Here is a 20185-nt window from a genome sequence, read left to right as displayed (position 1 = left end):
GTGCTGTGCCGACGCCAGGGCACGGGCTCGAGCGCGCGCTCCGGGCGGCGGCCTGGCGGTGGGCTGGGCCCCCCACCCGGGCGCGTCTTTGTGCGCTGCCGGGGTCGCGACGCGCTGCGGGCAGGTCCCCCGGGCCGACCGCCCAGGGTCCCGTTGCTCTCGTTATTATCAGGGTCACAATTTGCCTTTTCAGCCACTTCAGACGCGGACTCCTATCCCGGGGCCGGGGGGGGAGGGGGTAGGGGGGCGGGGGACACGGAGCGGGTTGCAGTGATTCTCTTTAAGGACCCTTTCGAAATTCCGATGAGAAGGAACGTTTTCAAAATAAGTCTGTGGCAGAAGATTAAGAAAGAGTAAAACGAAATTCTCAGATCGCGCTGCTTCTTTGAAAAGAATATAGCAAAGATGAAAAGCGTGGAAAGTCTCATCAAGGAATAAAGGGACTAGAACCCCAGTCGCAGAGGGAATTTTAGACAGAGAGCAGTGTGCACAACCCTATGCCGTAAGTTTCACACAAAAAAATCCAAATACCACCTTTTTTTCTTTGAGAAGCATAGTATTCTGTCCCACTTCCCGAAAGGCTGGTAATCACGGGGTCTACGGTGCTGTAAGGGGAGAGAGGGGCAGGCCAAATGTTCATATTCTAGTTAATATAATTTATAGGAATGAGGGGTTTGGAAATTTTAATTATGACTAGCAGTTTTTGAAATGCATATCATGTTTATTGAGTTCTTTCACACACCCTGGCATGAATCCAGGGCGAATCATCAACCTATTGTTGGTTGGTTAATATACTGTAAATGCTATTGGTGTCCTTATACCATACACTCTCCCTGAAGGAGTTCAGATCTGTATATAATAGAATAATTAAGGGATAGAACACATGCAAAATAATTCGCTCATCTATTTCAAATAAAGTGATAATTTTCTCTTTGGAATATCTATTCAGATTATAATTTCCACATCCAGCAGTTTCTTTTAAGAATAATTTGGACTAGCAGATATTATTGGACTGTGACCCAAGAGAGCTAAAAACAAATAGGTCTGTGCCGTTACCTTTCTGAGTAACTTCCAGCAGGAAAAACCCTGTCTTGCTGCAATTCCTGCAGCTATGAAATGGGAAGAGTAGTTAGTAGCTCATTATATATCTAATAATGTGAGAACCGAATTTTACAGCATAATAAATTTCAGTAAAAGGCTCTGGACATCCTAGATATGGATGGAACTGTTCGACATCAGTTTGGAAATAATGAGGAGTAAAGGGTATTAGATGGCTTCAGTTTCCATCAAAATCTACATTTACAAGAGCACTCTTTCTAATAAAGGTTCAGCCCTGTGGTGGGCAAATGGACCACAGGTTTTCAGAAGATGCCTGTGAATCCTACACTACCATTCAGCGGAGAGGAGAGACCCTCTCATGATCAGGAAACCACGTTTATTGTAGTATTAGGGCTTGCCATCACTTCATTTATTTAAAAAAACGTAGATCGGGGCGCCTGGATGGCTCGGTCAGTTAAGCGGCTGACTTCGGCCCAGGTCGTGATCTCGCGGTCCGTGAGTTCGATCCCCTCGTCAGGCTCTGTGCTGACAGCTTAGAGCCTGGAGCCTGTTTCGGATTCTGTGTCTCCCTCTCTCTCTGACTCTCCCTCGTTCATGCTCTGTCTCTCCCTGTCTCAAAAATAAATAAACGTTAAAAAATAAAAAAATAAAATAAAAAACCATAGATTAAGGGGCCCCTGGCTGGCCCAGTCAGTAGGGGCATGCCAGTCTTACTCTCAGGGTTGTGAGTTTACGCCCTATGTTGGACATAGAGCCTACTTTTAAAACATGTAGATTTAGGAGTCTCAAGATTTCACATTGTTACAAAGCATAGCATTATGCTATCGCGCCATAAAATTAGCAAACTAGGTCTCTTTAACTGCAAAATCTCATGCAAGAATTGTGGTCCAGCCGTAAAGCTGGAGAGTACAGCCTTCCTGAGAGGCTGATAATGTAATAACAATACATCTTAATAAGGAAAACTATTAAACCATTGATTGAAAGCTTACTACATCCCAAGCACCATGCAAAGCATGTTGTATTCCTTGGTCCACTTAGTCCTGACAACAGCCCATGAAGTGTATTATTATCTCCATTTTAAAGGTCAAGAAACTGGGGCTCGAAGAAGTTAAATAACATGGTCAAGGTGAAAGAGGTCAAATATCTAGTGGGTTTTTTTTCCCCCGCTATGAAATTAGAATGCATTTCCTAAATAAATCTCTTTTCAGCAAGCTTTAGAAAATGGGGATTACTTTTGGTTATTGAATTTGAAAATATCAAGAAGGATTTTTGTTAGTTATTTTGTGTATCTTACTAGAGGTAGAAGTGATTTTATTTTGTATGCAGAGGTCACATCAGAAATATAAACCATTATTTCAAAGAAGCTGGGAGAGGAGTGCCTAGGTGGCTCAGTCGGTTAAACTTCCAACTCTTGGTTTGGTCTCAGGTCATGATCTCATGGTTGGGAAGTTCAAGCCCCAAATCAGGGTTCACGCTGCCAGTGAGGAGCCTGCTTGGGATTCTCTCTCTCCCTCTCCCTCCCTCAGCCCCTACCCCAACTGTGAATGCGCTCACTCACACCCTCTCTCTCTTGCTCTCAAAATAAATAAACTTAAAAAAATAAATAAAAGAAGCCAGGAGAAAGAGGGATTATTTAATAAGTGATGTTGGGACAACCAGATAACTATATAAGAAAAAAAATGCTGAAAAAATGTTTTAGCTAGATTTATGTTATTCCTTTTTTTTTTTAAGTTTATTTATGTATTTTGAGAGAGAGAGAGAGAGAGAGAGAGAGAGCGTGCGAATCCAAAGCAGGCTGTACACTGTCAGCCCAGAGCCCAACATGGGATTCAAACTCATAAACCATGAGATCATGACCTGAGCCGAAATCAAGACTCGGACACTTAACCAACACAGCCACCCAGGCACCCTAAGCATGCAACTCTTGGTCTCAGGGTCATGAGTTCACACCCCACACTGGGTGTAGAGAGAGACCTTACCATGGTCTTCAGGATTCTGTAAGACCCATTGAGCCTCTATTCGTTAGCTTGAATTTAAAAGTTTATTTTCTCTATAACCCACATTATAGGTTATGTTTACTCTTTTGTATATGTCAGATATTTTATGATTTGTTTTAATGAAACCATGAAAGTAATTAGAGGAATACTAAAAGCTTTTCAAATCATGGATTGAAGGAGTTTTTTCTAAGCATAACAGAAAATCCAGAAGCCATAAAGGAAAAACACCAATAAATTTTAATGCATACATATTTTACATCTCTATAAGACACAAAAGAACAGCACAACAATGCAAGAAACAAAAAAATTGAAGGAAAATATTTTCAATACCTATAATATAATAATAATTATAATAAATTACCATAATATAATAAAGCTCTTACAAATTTGTAAGAAAAAATCAGAAAAATGGACAAAATATATGAACAAAAAATTCATAGAGAAATGTGTTCAATAAACATGATTCAATAATAATAAAATAAATGCAAATTAAAATACTCTCTCAGAGTAGGGAAAAAGTTTACCTTCACAATACCCAGTATTGATGAGGATGTGGGAAGACAGGCACTTTGATGCACTGTTGGTAAAAATGTAGTCATCCCCTTTTTTAGAACACAATTTGGCAACAACCTATGAAACAATTAAACACCCATACCTTCGACCCAGAAATTCTACTTCTAGAAAGCCATTCTACAAATAATCTTGCATAAATGTATAAAAATAATACAAACAGGGGCGCCTGGGTGGCGCAGTCGGTTGAGCGTCCGACTTCGGCTCAGGTCACCATCTCGCGGTCTGTGAGTTCGAGCCCTGCGTCGGGCTCTGTGCTGACAGCTCAGAGCCTGGAGCCTGCTTCCGATTCTGTGTCTCCCTCTCTCTCTGACCCTCCCCCGTTCATGCTCTGTCTCTCTCTGTCCCAAAAATAAATAAACGTTGAAAAAAAAATAATAATAATACAAACATATATATAACTATATATAACTGCAACATTATTTATAATAGTGAAAACCTGAAAAAAACCCAAACACCCATCAACAAAGAATGTTTAAATAAATTATAGTACAAACATACAATGGAATACTTTATAGATTTCAAAAAGAATTAGGTAAATCTGAGTTGATACAGAATGACGATCGGGATTCAGAGTCAAGTCATAGAACAATTGTGCAAAAGTATGAATCTATTTGCATTTTTTAAAATTTTTTATTTATTTTTATTTTTTTATTTTAGAGAGGGGGGCAGGGGTTGAGGGAGAGAGCGAGAGAATCTTAAGCAGTCTTCACATTCAGCACGGAGCCCAACTTGGGGCTCGATCCCACAAACCTTAAGATCATGCATGACCTGAGCCGAAACCAAGGGTCAGACACTCGACTGACTGAGCCACCCAGGCACCCCTATTTGATTTTTAAAAGGATGAGTTTGTAGGGGCGCCTGGCTGGCTCAGTCAGTTGAGCATGCAGCTCTTGATCTCAGGGTTGTGAGTTCAAGCCCCATGCTGGGTGTAGAGATTACTTAAAAATAAAAAAAAGATCTTTTTAAAAAGAGGGACAAATTTGTATCTGCTTCAAAAATGTCTAAAAACACATTCACCAGGAAAATGTTTGTAGTGAGTCCGCTGGGCATGGAATGAAGAGTAACGAGGGAACAGGAGACAGACTTGATTTCATTTGACTCTGTTCTGTTTGATTTTTTTCTCTTCATATCAAGCATGTATAATTTTTATAATTTAAAAAAAAAAAAAGAATTCAAGTTCTTTGAACATATGGCTGGTAACTAGCCTTCATAATTCACCAGAAGTACTCAAGCTTTAGAACAAGTAAATTATTTTCCTCTAAAATGCCTTCGGCAAAACTGGGGTGCTTTATCAAGCCTGGTAACAGACTGAAGCTTGTTTCTAGGCATTTTCTTTGAAATTGCCTTCCAAGATTATGTGGTGCAAACGCCAGCCAGCACTGTGCCCCAGCCACCTCCCTTTGCACTTTTTTTTTTTAATGTTTGTTTATTTATTTTTGAGAGAGAGATAGAGAGCGAGCAGGGGAGAGGCAGAGAGAGAGAGGGAGACAGAATCCCAAGCAGGTTCCATGCCATCAGCACAGAGCCTGATGTGGGGCCCGAACCCACAAACCATGAGATCATGACCTGAGCCGAAACCAAGAGTTGGATGCTTAACCAACTGAGCTACCCAGGCGCCCCTGCACTTTTTCAGGTGGAGCCAGAACAGAGCTCACTACTCCTGCCCACCGTGGTCTGTCTGCGGATGCTTAACGCTCACCTTAGGTTTACCGACACCGGGGGTTCGCTTCACAATGTGTTGTACATCAGAATTGCTGCCTCCTCAATCTTTTCTCTCAGAGCCAGTAAGTAACCCCCGATGGCCTTTGACAGTCCCTCCACTGAGCCAGAAGGGAGCCCTGGGTGATTCCGGCCCTTACTGCAGGAGGCACCTGTCACACATGCAAAAACATGTACAAAAGTGAAACAAACAGGGGCGCCTGGGTGGCTCAGTCGGTAAAGCATCTGACTTCGGCTCAGGTCATGATCTCATGGTTCACAGGTTCGAGCCCCGGGTCGGGCTCTGTGCTGACAGCTCAGAGCCTGGACCCTGCTTTGGATTCTGTCTCTCTCTCTCACTCTCTCTCTCAAAAATAAGTAAACATTTTAAAAAAAAAAATTTTTTAAGTGAAACAAACATCTTTCCAAAATTCAAAGCCCTTTTCCTTTGTGCAGATGTGACTGATTATGGACGGCAATTAAGGTTCTCCACTCAACTCCAGACTCTGATGAATTTTCTTTCAACCGAAGTAGAAGTGGGTCTATACGCCAACACACCTACAGGTAGATCTCAAGGAAACCCTGCTCTGCTAAACCATCAGATCCAGTGATCAATGATGCTTTTCTCTGAGTTACGCTTAGCCAGCCAACGCCACAGCATGCTGTCCGGAGGCAATGGGTGCCTTTGGGATGAGATCTAAACCCAACATCTGACCTCTGACCACATGTGGTCATTGAAAAGTCTCGTAGGGCTTCATGAAAGAATTAAGGGGAGGAGATGCTGATTTTCATTGTCCTGGCCCAATTCCAAGTTTGATCGTTCTCAGTCCTCCTCCTTTGTCTGCCTGCCATCTCACTGAGACGTGCTAGTCCTCGGTTCCTGTTATAAACAGCTGTCCACTGTTACCCGAGCAAGCCAGAGAGCCGGCAAACTCCACCCTGGGGGAAGCTGCATTTCAAGATAAACATTTCCTCCGCATCTTTGGTAAATTACTTAGATTTACCTTGGAGGAAAGGTACAGTTTTCTAGAGAGAATAAAGGCATAGTAATGGGGAGTTAAAAATTATCCACAAGCCCTGTTTTGTCTAAACGGTGAACAAAGAAGACCGGAATTGATCACAAAGGGGCCCTCAGAAGGGGGAGTCCATAGGAAATAAATCTGAGATTCTGACATTTTATTTGGGAATCCAGAATTTAATCTTAAGCATTGATGAAGCAGGGGCTATTTGGCACCAAAATGCATTTCTTCAATCTAAGGCGTATTTACAAACAGAGCAAACAGGCAAGTGACTCTGTAAACCAAAGGAAACGAAACACATCCTCTGCCGTTCGAGCTTCAGCGTCTATGTTGGTCGTGTCTTGGCCCCTCAATTTAATGCTCCCTCCCTCCTTTTCATTCAACACAAGACATCTTAATTTCAAAATATCATCCCCAAAGGTTTCCTTCTAATGCTCCAACTTCCAGAGTAATTACTCTCTTTAATCTTAAAAAGACAATTTAGGGGCACCTGGGTGGTTCAGTCGGTTAAGCGTCCGACGTCGGCTCAGGTCATGATCTCACAGTTCATGAGTTTGAGCTCTGTGCTGACAGCCCAGAGCGTGGCACCTGCTTCGGATTCTGTGTCTCCCTCTCTCTCTGCCCCTCCCCCGCTCATACTCTGTCTCTCTCTCTGTCTCTCAACATTAAAAATGTTTTTTAAAATTACTCTTAAAAACTCTGTTAACCTTTTACTTTTTTTAATATATATTTTTTAAATTTTTTAACGTTTATTCATTTTTGAAAAACAGAGAGTGAGCAGAGGAGGGTCAGAGAGAGAGGGGGACACAGAATCCGAAGCAGGCTCCAGGCTCTGAGCTGTCAGCACAGATCCCAAAGTGGAGCTCGAACTCACAAACCTTGAGATCATGACCAGAGCTGAAGCCAGTTGCTTAACCGATTGAGCCAGCCAGGTGCCCCTACCCTCGATACATGCCAAAATAGTTAACCTTAGGGCACCTGGGTGGCTTGGTCGATTGAGCATCCAGCTTTAGGTCACGATCTCATGGTTTGTGGGATCGAGACCCATGTCAGGCTCTGAGCTGATGGTGTGGAGCTTGCTTGGGATTCTCTCTCTCCCTCTCTCTCTGCCCCGTCCCTGCTTGCACATGCTCTCTCTCTCTCTCTGTCTCTCAAAATAAACATTTAAAAAAAGTATTTTAAAAAATAGAATAGTTATCTTTATGGTGGATGTTTGGCCTCTTTTAAGTTTATTTACTTATTTATTTTTAAGTAATCTCTACCCCCAACATGTGACTCGAATTCATGGCCCCAGGATCAAGAGCCACATGCCCTTTCAGCCAACCAGGCACCCCAATGCTTGGCTTTTCTTATAGAGAAAATACAAAAGAAGCAGACCACAAAATACAGAATGTTCATATTCTTTTGATCAATAAAAACATCATAAGAGGGGCAGCTGCCTGGCTCAGCAGTCAACTCTTGGTCTCGGGGTTGTGAGTTCGAGCCCCACATTGGGTGGAGATTACTTAAAAATAAAATTTGTTTAATTAAAAATGTCATAAGAATGATTTCCCAAACATCCCCCCAAAAGGCCGTCAACCAATCTCCAAAAGAGCCCCATTACCTTCAAATTAATAGCAAATTCTTACCACAGATATAGGAAAGAGAACGCCTAGACAAACTGTGATGGCTCTTTGCTATACACGGAGGTATGTTCCTCCTCTAACCTAGGAGTACGCAACTACAATCCCGGGGTGAAAGGAATCGTCTAGAGTCAGGGAGAGGTGACAAAGGGACAGAAAAACTTTGGGTAAACTGATTACCACTAATAAAGGAAATGGATTTCAGTCTCTGTAATTAAGGATAAAGTGCAGGAATAACAATACTTGGTTATATTTATTTATTTATACTGACTCTTGATTTCAGATCAGGTCATGATCTCGTGGTTCCTGGGTTCAAGCCCTATGCCGCGTTGGGCTCCTTGCTGTCAGCAAGGAGCCCGCTTGGGATTCTCCCTCTCCCTCTCTCTCTGCCCTTCCCCACTAGTGCTCTGTCTCTCTCTCAAAATAAATAAGCAAACATTGAAAAAATTAAATATAAATAGATTTTTTTTATAATCTTACAGAATTTTTTTTAAACTTCTTTTAGAAGCCCCTGATAATATACTCATGAAGATGCACTCCCGAACCCAAAACAGAAATCAAATAGTATGGGTTAAAGACTCAAATGTGAAATGCAAAACTACAGAAATTTTAGATACAATGTATGAGAAGCTGTTGAATAAGACCTAAAAAGCACAACCTGGTGAAAGACACAATTGACTAAAATGATCTCAAAGACTTCTTATGAGAAATTACATTAAAATAAGCGGGAATCACATGTTGGGAAACGATCACTGTAATTTCCATAAGCATGACAGGATTAGTGATTAGAATCCATAAAGAATGCTTATAAATCTATTCAAGTTGGGGCCCCTGGGTGGCTCAGTCGGTTGAGCATCCGACTTCAGCTCAGGTCATGATCTCACCGCCTGTGAGTTCGAGCCCCGCGTCGGGCTCTGTGCTGACAGCTCAGAGCCTGGAGCCTGCTTTGGATTCTGTGTCTCCCTCTCCCTCTGCCCCTCCCCTGCTCATGCTGTGTGTCTCTCTCTCTCTCTCTCTGTCAAAAATAAATAAACATTTAAAAAAATCTATTCGAGAAAGACAACCCAACAGAAACGTGGTTGAAGGTAAGAACAGAGAATTGGCAGGGGCACCTGTGTGGCTCAGTCAATTGAGCATCCAACTCTTGATTTTAGCTCAGGTTATGATCCCAGGGCTGTGGGATCGAGCCCTGCACTGGGCTGCACGCTGAGCTGGGAGTCAGCTTGGGATTCTCTCTCTCCCTCCCTCTATACCCGTCTGCCCTGCTTGAGCCTGCTCAATAAATACATACATACATACATACAGAAGTAAAGAACAGACAATCGGCAGAAGACTCTGTATGTGCAGTAAACACAAAACGATGTTCCATCTCTCATGTCCTCATTCTTGGCAGTTTCAATACACACATAGATGACCCTTCTAACAACTGGCTTCTTGTGTGTGTGTGTGTGTGTGTGTGTGTGTGTGTGCACATGCATGTGTGTATGTGTTTTAATTGTCAAATACACATAACAATTTATCATCTTCATCATTTTTGAGTGTGCAGCTCAATAAAGTACATTCACACCGTTGTGCAACCAGCCTCCATGTGCAAGATGAAAATCTTGCAAAATCAAAACTCTATATCCATGAAACAACAACTCCCCATTTTGCCCTCCTCCGCCAGCCCCTGGAAACTACTATTCCGCTACTATTTCTGTTTCTATGAATTTGACCACTCTAGATACCTTATATAAGTGAAATCAAACAGTATTTGCCTGGCTTATTTCAGTTAACATAACATCTTTGTATTGATTTGCTAGGGCTGACGTACAAAGTGCCACAGACTCAATGGCTGAAAACAGAAATGTATTTTCTCACAGTTCTGGAGGCTGTAAGTCTGAGATCAAGGTGCCAGCAGGTCTGGTTTCTCCTGAGGCCTCTCTCCTTGGCTCATAGGTGGCTGCCTTCTGATTGTGTCCTCACCTGGCTTTTTCCATGTGTGTGCATCCCTGGTGTCTCTTACTCTTCTTTAAAAAAAAAAACAACTTTTTTTTTTTTCAGGTCACCTGGGTGGCTCAGTCGGGTAAGCTTCCGACTTCAGCTCAGGTTATCTCACGGTTTGTGGGTTCGAGCCCCGCATCGGGCTCTGTGCTGACAGCTCAGAGCCTGGAGCCTGCTTCAGATTCTGTGTCTCCCTCGCTCTCTGCCCCTCCCCCACTCATGCTCTGTCTCTGTCTCTCCAAAATGAATAAACATTAAAAAAAAAAAGAATTAAAAAAATGCACATGAAGCCCTCATAGTTGACTGTGGACATTGCTTAACTACATGTAAGATTGAGTTCACTCATAGTCAGTATGAGTATATAGCAGATTTAAGCTTTGGCATTGACTACTGTCAGGTGTAAATTTTTGAAAACTTTTTTTTTTTTAATTTTTTTTTCAACGTTTATTTATTTTTGGGACAGAGAGAGACAGAGCATGAACGGGGGAGGGGCAGAGAGAGAGGGAGACACAGAATCGGAAACAGGCTCCAGGCTCTGAGCCATCAGCTCAGAGCCCGACGCGGGGCTCGAACCCACGGACCACGAGATCGTGACCTGGCTGAAGTCGGACGCTTAACCGACTGCGCCACCCAGGCGCCCCTGAAAACTTTTTTTTTAATGTTTATTTTTGAGAGAGAGAGAGAAAGACAGAGGGTGAGCAGGGGAGGGGCAGAGAGAGGAAACACGGAATCTGAAGCAGCTTCAGGCTCCGAGATGTCAGCACAGAGCCCAACACGGGGCTTGAACCCACGAACCATGAGATAATGACTTGAACCGAAGTCGGACATTTAATCAACCGAGCCACCCATGTGCCCCATTGAAAACTTCTGAATGAAGTTGATTATAACACTTTGGGGGGAAAAACTACTTAGTTGAAGTCACTGAAATGTATCAAATCAACTTTTGTGATCTCATTTAAAATAAATTCTCTGTCCTCTAATATTTCTATTAACTCATGTGAATACAGATTAAAATAGACAAATGTTAAGTATACAGAGCTACGGGCATTGTTTAATTTCAAGTATTCTCTGAGAACATGTGATTAGACCGTGTATAGATAATGGTGTGTATATGTGTTCCGGAAGAATTCAGATTCTTGTCTTCCTGAAATAAATCTGAGTTGGTCCTAATACCACATCCCCAGTGACTCGACGCCCTCCTCCTCTTCTGTGTCTGTTTACATTCCATGGTCAAGCACTGTACCCTCTGCCTTCCACACACCCTTAGCAACCTGCCTCCTCACTTCCTAATATTCCCTGGGCCACAACCCATGGTGATAATTCCAACTTGCTGCCTGCTCGGCACCTGCACCTGCCCAGCCAAATGCGTCTGGCATCACACGGCCTGGTTTCATTTTAAATTCATGACCACAAACCTCAAGTGGACTCTTAATGCCCTTGGCAATCATAGGATACTTAACCCAGGTTCACTTCTCACCCAATGCTCCAGCAAGTTATTCACCTCCCTTCCTCCCTCCTCAAACCTCCAACCCCCCTCCCTTCTTTCTGAGGTCACTGTGGATATTGACGTGATCAGCAGAGGAAGTCCGCAGACTGCCCACTCCCCACATCTATCTCTCCATCTCTGAACCCCACCCGCTGGCTTCCTGCCTGCTACTGTAGATGAATCACCTACAGTCCTATGGAAGTCTAGCCCTCTGCTTTGACCCCTCCCCTCCCATCATTCATGAGTACCACTCAGCCCTTCTCCCCTTTTTCTGATACATCTTTTTTATTTTTATTTTTGTTTATTTTTTGCTGTCTGCTGGACCAAAACTTTTCCTACCGACAATGCCACGGAGCCCCGTGTTGCTAGAACGGAGAGCCAATTCTGTCTGCCACTTTCCTGATCTATTTGCAGCTTTTGATACAACTGATCGCGACCTCCTACCTGACAGACTCTTTCGACTGGGCCGCCGGGACACGATCCTCCAGGTTTCCTGTTGCCTCACAAGTGAGTATTTCTCAGTGTTTTTCAGTGGTTCCTTTGCTTCTCCCCAGCCTCTGAGTGTTGTAGCCCCCAGGTTTAGTCCTTTTCTGCACCTACAATCCGTCCCCTGTTGATTCCATTCCATTCACTGTCATGACTTTAAAGACCACCTAATTGCTGATCATTCTCAAGTGTACGTCTCCGACCCAGACCTCCCTCCTGAACCCCAGACTCCTATAGGCCAAGGGCCGGCTCAGCATCTCCACCTGGATGTCTCAGGTATGTCAACTTTAATATCCCCAAACTAAGCACCTGCCCACCTGAGGTCTTCCCCATCTCAGTCAATAGCAACTCCATTCTTCCAGGTGCTCAAACTAAAACCTTTGAGTCTTTCACATCCACATCCAATCCATCAGAAAAATCCTATTGGCCCTGCCTTCTAACGATGTCCATGAGCTGACTGCTTCTTACCACCTCTGCCACTACCATCATAGTGCAAGTCACTGTCGTCTCTTGCTTGGATTATTGCAGTGGGCTCTTGATTTCTGACCCTCTAGATAGTCTATTCCCAATTTGGTAGCTGTGATTTTTTATAGTATAGGTTAGGGCGCCTGGATGGCTCAGTGGGTTAAGTGTTAAGCAGGGTAAGTGGGTTAAGCTCTTGGTTTCGGCTGAGGTCATGATCTCACAGTTCGCGGGGTCGAGTCCCACATCTGGCTCCTTACTGACAGCTCAGAGACTGCTTGGGATTCTCTCTCTGCCCGTCCCCTGCTGCTTGTGCTCTCTCTATCTCTCTGCCCCTCCCCCTGAAAGTAAATAAATAGGGGTGCCTGCGTGGCTCAGTTGGTTAAGCGTCCAATTTTATTTCAGCTCAGGTCATGATCTCATGGTTTGTGGGTTCGAGCCCCGTGTCAGGCTCTGTGCTGACAGCATGGAGCTTGCTTGGGATTCTCCTTCTCCCTGTCTCTCTGACCCTCCCCTGCTCATGCTTGCTCTCTCTCTCTTTTAAAAATAAATACACGTTTTAAAGAAAGAGAAATAAAGAAAGAAAGAAAGAAAGAAAGAAAGAAAGAAAGAAAGAGGAAAGAAAAAGAGAGAGAAAGAGAGGAAGGAAGGAAGGAAGGAAGGAAGGAAGGAAAGGTAGGTTAGATTCTCTCACTGTGCAGTTCAAAACTTGACAATGGCCCTGTATCAGTCAAGATGATCCCGGTTATGTTGTGGTAACAAATAACCCCAAAATTTCAGGGACTTAAAATAGCGATCATTTCTGGGGCACCTGGGGGGCTCAGTCGGTGAAGCATCCAACTCTTGATTTCAGCTCAGGTCATGATCTCACAGTTCATGAGCTCGAGCCCCAAGTCAGGCTCTGAGCTGACAGTGTGGATCCTGCTTGGGATTCTCCCTCTCTCTCTCTCTCTGCCCCGTCCCCCGCTCACACAAGCTTTCTCTCTCCCTCTCTCAAATAAATAAACAGTGATCATTTCTTTCTCATGCAGCACATCCATCTGAGGCAGCAGCAGGGAGCCACTCGTCACTACTGTTGATCGGAGACTGGGGCTTTCAGCTCAGGATCCTACTTGGATGATTCTGGTCGCCTTGGCAGAAGAGTAAAAAGCTCTAGAAAATTATCACTGGTAATCAACTGCCTCTAAAGCGAATTCTCAAAGCTCAGTGGCCAGAACTGTTCGCACGGCTTGATACGTCCTTAAGACAGCCAGGAAGTGTCATCCCACTCCATTCTGAGGGCCGGGAGCTAGAAATACGTGGTGCTCTCCTGAACACCATGGGCTCCCAGCAGTGCTCAAGATAGAAAAGCACAGTCCTCACACCAGCTTGTGAAGCTCTGCATTAGCAGCCGTCGCCCCCACCTCTCTGGCCTCACCGCCCCCTGCTCTCTCCCTGCTACCGTTACCATTGCCTCCGAGACGCCTTTCCTCCGCCTGCGTGGCTCTTCCTTCAAAGATCTGTACAATAATTCCTTCCCCTCCTACCCTGACCGGTTTACTTCAAATTGTAATCCACCCCTTCTCCGTCGCTAATCCTCACCCTGCTCTCTACACGCACACCTGCGCAAAAACTTCACGAGGGCAGGGAAGGCAGGGGCCGTGTCTGTTTTGTCCACGGATGTGCCCCCCACAAGCCAAGCCCAGATCAGCACCTGCACAAGACAGGAGCTCAGGAATTGTCGCTTCAGTGAATGATCCTCACTAGTGGTCAGGAAAATACAAAGGAAACCCGCAAAACATTGCCTCACACCCATGAGATGATAAAGCGTACAAGTGTGACAGTTGCAAGCCCTGATGAGGAGTTAGTGAGAGGAAACTCCTGCGCTGCTCAAGAGTGCACGCTGGGTGCAGCCACTCTGGGCAATCTGGCACTCTGGAGTCAAGTCCAAGGTAAGTGCGAATCGTTACGATCTGGCAATTTCACTTCCCAGTGTTCACCTTGAAGAACCCTCATCCATGGGGCGCCTGGGTGGTGCAGTCGGTTAAGCATCCAACTTCAGCCAGGTCACGATCTCGCGGTCCGTGAGTTCGAGCCCCGCGTCAGGCTCTGGGCTGACAGCTCAGAGCCTGGAGCCTGTTTCTGAGTCTGTGTCTCCCCCTCTCTCTGCCCCTTGCCCGTTCATGCTCTGTCTCTCTCTGTCCCAAAAATAAAATAAAAACGTTGAAAAAAAAAATTTAAAGAACCCTCATCCACATATGTGCAAGGAGCCATGCAAAAAGATGTTCACAACAGCATTGCTTACAATAGGGGAGAAAATGGAAACAACTAGAATTTCCATCAGCCAGACACTGGATAAATGATTGTCATATCCGAGGGACCATCGTAAAGCAGTTACAATGAATTATTTTATAAGTATTGACTTCCAGTGTGAGGAGATTGGAAGCTGCTTTCATTCACACAGCAGGAAACCAAGCTGAGAAATCTGAAAATCTGCAATTATTTTTAGACCTGTCAGAGAACTGAGGTCACAGGGCAAGCTGCCAAATTGGGAGAGGTGAACTCAAAGGTGCAGAGAATCACAACTTACCTGAGCAGAAACTCCACGGGAACCAGTACCTGAGAAGGTATTCTAGGCGACATATTGCTGGAGGCTCAGCGTGGATAAGCTTGAAAGTTAAAAACTCCAGGGGCCCCTCACACTTGTGAGTTTTACCCCCAGGAGCCCTTCCAGATCCTCACAGTAAAGATCCAGGAAAAAAACCCCTCACACCTCAACAGGGGAGAGGGGAAAGGAGCCGTTTTGGTACATAGTCCGAGGATTCTGTTCCTCTTAACAAGCCCTGTCCTCAAAAGAAACCATTTCACCAGAGCCTATGGACCCAAGAGAAGGGAAATATCCAGCTGCAACCCCCTCGAGCCTTTCTACCTTACCAAAGGGCGTAAGGGAGCCGAGAAGCCCTGGGAAGTCACAGCCCACAGGCACAGGCTCACCAAATGACCAAGACCTCATACTGTACACCCACCGTGTCCTATTCCAACTGCAGAAAATCACAGGCAAAGACAAATTTTGAAAGAGGCCAGAGGAAAAGGACTTACCTATGGAGGAGAGAGGAAAGAATGACACAGAATTTCCCTTTGGAAACCATGCAGGCAAGAAACGGATGGAAATATTGAAAGTGTTGAAAGAGGGGCACACCTGGGTAGCTCAGTCGGTTAAGCATCCAACTCTTGATCTCCGCTCAGGTCTTGATTGATCTCAGGGTTGTGAGTTCAGGCCCCACACTGGGCTCCGGGCTGGGCATGAAGACTACTTAAAAAAAAAATTTTTTTTTTTTTAAAACATTGACCCAGGGGGGCACCCGGGTGGCTCAGTCAGTTGAGCGTCTGACTTTGGCTCAGGTCATGATCTCACAGTAGGGGAATCCAAGCCCCGCGTCGGGCTGTGTGCTGACCAGAGCCTGGAGCCTGTTTCAGATTCTGTGTCTCCCTCTCTCTCTGACCCTCTCCAGTTCATGCTCTGCCTCTCTCAATCTCAAAAACAAATAAACGTTAAAAAAAATTTTTTTTGAAAGAAAAAAAATTCACTAACTTAGAATCCTGTACCCAGTGAAGTTATCCTTCAAAAGTCAAGGAGGCAGATGCCTGGCAGGCTCAGTCAGAAGAGCATGCGACTCTTGATCTCGGTGTCATAAGTCTGAGCCCCACGTGGGTGTAGAGATTACTTAAAAACAAAAACATCTTTTTTTTTAAGTTATTTATTTAGAGAGAGAGAGAGAGAGAGAGAGAGAGAGAGAGAGAGAGGGAGAGAGCATGAGCAGGGGAAGGGCAGAGAGAGAGAATCCCAAGCAGGCTCCTTGCTTATCAGCACAGAGGCCAAGGCGGGGCTTGATCCCATGAACCATGAGATCTTGACCTGAGCCAAAATCAAGACTCGGACACTTAACCTACCGAGCCACCCAGGTGCCCCCAAAATAAAAAATCTTTTAAAAAGGAGTAAGGAGAAATAAAGAATTTCTCAAACCAAAAACAGAGAATTTGTTGCCAAGTAGGCATACTTTCCAAGAAGTATTAAAGTGAGTTCTTCATAGAGAAGGAAAGGACATTGGTCAGAACTCAGATCTACAAAGAAAGGACTCTTCCTTTCTTCAGTCAGTACACTATGTGACTCTTGATCTCAGGATCAAGACCATAGGTTCGAGCCCATGTTGGATGTAGAGATTACTTAAAAATAAAATCTTTAGGGGCACCTGGATGGTTCAGTGGGTTGAGTGTCCGACTTCAGCTCAGGTCATGATGTCGCAGTTCATGAGTTCAAGCCCTGCATTGGGCTCTGTGCTGACAGCTCAGAGTCTGGAGCCCGCTTCAGATTCTGTGTCTCTTTCTCTGTCTTCCCCTCCCCCATTCACGCTCTCTCTCTCTCTCTCTCTCTCTCTCTCTCTCTCAAAAATAAACATATAAAAAAAATTGTTTTAGGGGCGCCTCGGTGGCTTAGTCGGTTAAGTGTCTGACTTCGGCTCATGCTGTGATCTCACCATTGGTGAGTTCCAGCCCCATATCAGGCTCTATGCTGACAGCTCAGAGCCTAGAGCCTGCTTTGGATTCTACGTCTCCCTCTCTCTTTGCTCCTCCCCCATTTGTGCTCTCTCTCTCTCTCTCTCTCTTTCTCTCAAAAATAAATAAATATAAGAAAACTTTTTTAATAAAAAGTAGAAAATCATAAAAAATAAAATAAAATCTTTAGGGGCACCTGGATGGCTCAGTCGGTTAAGTGTTCGACTCTTGATTTTGGCTCAGGTCATGATCTAAAGGTTCATGGGTTAAAGCCCTGCATCGGGCTCTGTGCTGACAGTGTAGAGCCTGCTTGGGATTCTCTCTCTTCCTCTCTCTCTGCCCCTCACCTGCTTATGCACGTGTGTTCTCTCTCCCACAAAATAAATAAACATTTTAAAATAATAAATCTTAAAAAAATAAAAGTAAAAATCTATTTGTTATGTTCTGTACTTAGAATGTTAAGGAAAAAAATTTTTTTTTAATTTAAGAAAAATAGTAGCCAATGAGATGCCTGGCTCACTCAAGGGGTAAATCATGTGACTCTTGATCTCAGGGTTGTAAGTTCCAGCCCCACAGTGAATGTAGAGATAATTTCTTTTTTTCTTTTTTTTTTTTTTAATTTTTTGTAACGTTTATTTATGTTTGAGACAGAGAGAGACAGAGCATGAACGGGGGAGGGGCAGAGAGAGAGGGAGACACAGAATCGAAAGCAGGCTCCAGGCCCTGAGCCATCAGCCCAGAGCCCGACGCGGGGCTTGAACTCATGGACCGCAAGATCGTGACCTGAGCTGAAGTCGGACGCTTAACCCACTGAGCCACCCAGGCGCCCCGAGATAATTTAAAAATAAATTATCTTAAAAAAAAAAAAAAGGCACCTGGGTGGCTCAGTCAGTTAAGCATTTGACTTTGGCTCAGGTCATGATCTTGCAGTTGGTGAGTGCAAGTCCTGCGTTGGGCTCTGGGCTGACAGCTCAGAGCCTGAAGCCTGCTTCGGATTCTGTGTCTTCCTGTCCCTCTGACCCTCCCTCGCTCATGATCTGTTTCTGTCTCTGTCTCTGTCTCTCTTTGTCAAAAATAAACATAAAAAAAATAAAATAAAATTTACCTTAGAATCTTATGATGTTTCATCAGGGTAGAACCCTTGAAGTCACCTAGTCAGACTCTGGTCTCAGCATCTTAAATATTATTGATTACTGTTTGGGTTGAATTGTGTCCCTAGTCCTAACTCCTATTCCCTCAGAATGTGACCTTGTTTGGAATAAGGTTGTTGCAGAGACAATGAGTTAAGATGATGTCATATTGGAGTAGGGTGGGCCCTTAATCCAATAGGACTGATGTCCTCGTAAGAAGATGACCATGTTAGGGGCACCTGGGTGGCTCAGTCAGTTGAGCGTCCGACTTAAGCTCAGGTCATGATCTCGTAGTCTGTGAGTTTGAGCCCCGCACCGGGCTCTGTGCTGGCAGCTCAGAGCCTGGAGCCTGCTTCGGATTCTGTGTCTCCCTCTCTCTGCCCCTCCCCTGCTCATGCTCTCTCTCTCTCTCTCTCTCTCTCTCTCTCTCTCTCTGTCAAAAATAAATAAACATTAAAAAAGAAGATGACCATGTTAAAAAAAGAAAAAGATGGCCACGTAGAGATACAGACACAGACACTCAGGGAGAAATCCATGTGAAGATGGGGACAGAGGTTTGAGTGATGCGTCTACAAGCCAAGGGACACCAAGGGTGGCTGGCAGCCACCAGGAGCCAGGAGAGACACCTGGAAAAGATTCTCCTTCAGAGCCCTTAAAAGGAAGCAACCCTTGGGTGCCCGGCTGGCTCAATGGGGTGTGCTACTCTTGACCTTGGGGTTATGAGTTTGAGCCCCATCTTGGGTGTAGGGATTACTTAAAAATAAAATCCTTGGGGCGCCTGGGTGGCGCAGTCGGTTGAGCGTCCGACTTCAGCCAGGTCACGATCTCGCGGTCCGGGAGTTCGAGCCCCGCGTCGGGCTCTGGGCTGATGGCTCAGAGCCTGGAGCCTGTTTCCGATTCTGTGTCTCCCTCTCTCTGCCCCTCCCCTGTTCATGCTCTGTCTCTCTCTGTCCCAAAAATAAATAAAACATTGAAAAAAAATTTTTTTAATAAAAAAAAAATAAAATCCTTTATAAAATAAATAAAATCTTTTATAGATGATATAGATAGATATAGATATAAATTTACATATACATACACATATACATATACATATACATATACATATACATATACATATACATATAATTTTCTTTCCAGAAAGATAGCAGCGATGCTGACATCTTAGTTTTGGACTTTTAGCCTCCAGAACTGCAAGGCAACAAATTTCTATTGTCTTAAGCCACCCAGTTTGTGGTACTTTGTGAGAAATAAGGAAACTAACAGAATAATCTTGTTTCGGTGGGTTTCACCTCCTGACGTGTATCACATTAAGCATCTTTGAAACACAAGACTCTACCAGCACACATTCCACACGCTCTCAGCACAATGACGTCATCACATGTCACACAGCTTCTGCAAACCCCCACTGTGCACCTGCCCTGGGATGAGAGCGACAAAGGCAAGTAACATCTTAGTTTGTTATGAAATGTTTTTGACCTCACAGACCCCAAAAAAGGGTCTCTTGAGAACTGCCTACTAATCTAAATCCCTTCTTTTTTATAGATGCAGAAACTGAAGCTTAAGGATAGGAAGGAGACTCCCCTCAGCTTTGGGCTAATTAGAGTCTCAGCTTCCTGACTCAACTGTGGGGGTTCCTTGAACAACAAAGCCACAGAACAAATGTTTAGAGGAGGGGCAAAGGCAAGTAACTTGTGTGAAACCAACTAGTTAGTCTAGACTAGACAGTGCTTTATTCTTTGTTATATCATTAAGTACAAGTCCTTCCTCCTCCTTCCCTTCTTTTCTTCCTTCCTCCCTCCTCCTTCCTTCCTTCCTTCCAAGTAAGCTCTACGTCCAACATGAGGCTCGAACTCACGACCCTGAGATCAAGAGTCATGTACTCTACTGACTGAGCCTGCTGGGTGCCCCAAGTACAGGTCCTCTAAATTGACTTGTGCACAACACTCGTTTTATTTTATTTTATTTTATTTTATTTTATTTTATTTTATTTTTAATTTTTTTTTAACATGTATTTATTCTTTGAGAGACAGAGAGAGAGAGCACGAGCAGGGGAGGGGCAGAGAGAGAGGGAGACACAGAATCCAAAGCAGGCTCCAGGCTCCGAGCTTCCAGCACAGAGCCCAACGGGGGGCTC

At 44.3% G+C, this 20185-nt stretch overlaps 1 long non-coding RNA gene across 1 annotated transcript; it reads left to right on the top strand.

Moving 5' to 3' along the window:
* Nucleotides 1–298: 298 nt before the first annotated feature.
* LOC125173582 (uncharacterized) lies at nucleotides 299–19731 on the top strand. The gene is made up of 4 exons (XR_007155084.1): nucleotides 299–502; nucleotides 11852–11944; nucleotides 13417–14316; nucleotides 19594–19731. It is a non-coding gene; the product is annotated as an uncharacterized LOC125173582 (long non-coding RNA).
* The last annotated feature ends 454 nt before the right edge of the window (nucleotides 19732–20185 follow it).

Source organism: Prionailurus viverrinus, chromosome C1, assembly GCF_022837055.1.
Source record: "Prionailurus viverrinus isolate Anna chromosome C1, UM_Priviv_1.0, whole genome shotgun sequence".
NCBI lineage: Eukaryota > Metazoa > Chordata > Mammalia > Carnivora > Felidae > Prionailurus > Prionailurus viverrinus.
Note: the sequence above shows the minus strand (reverse complement) of the source record. Positions and strands in the feature narration are given on the sequence as shown.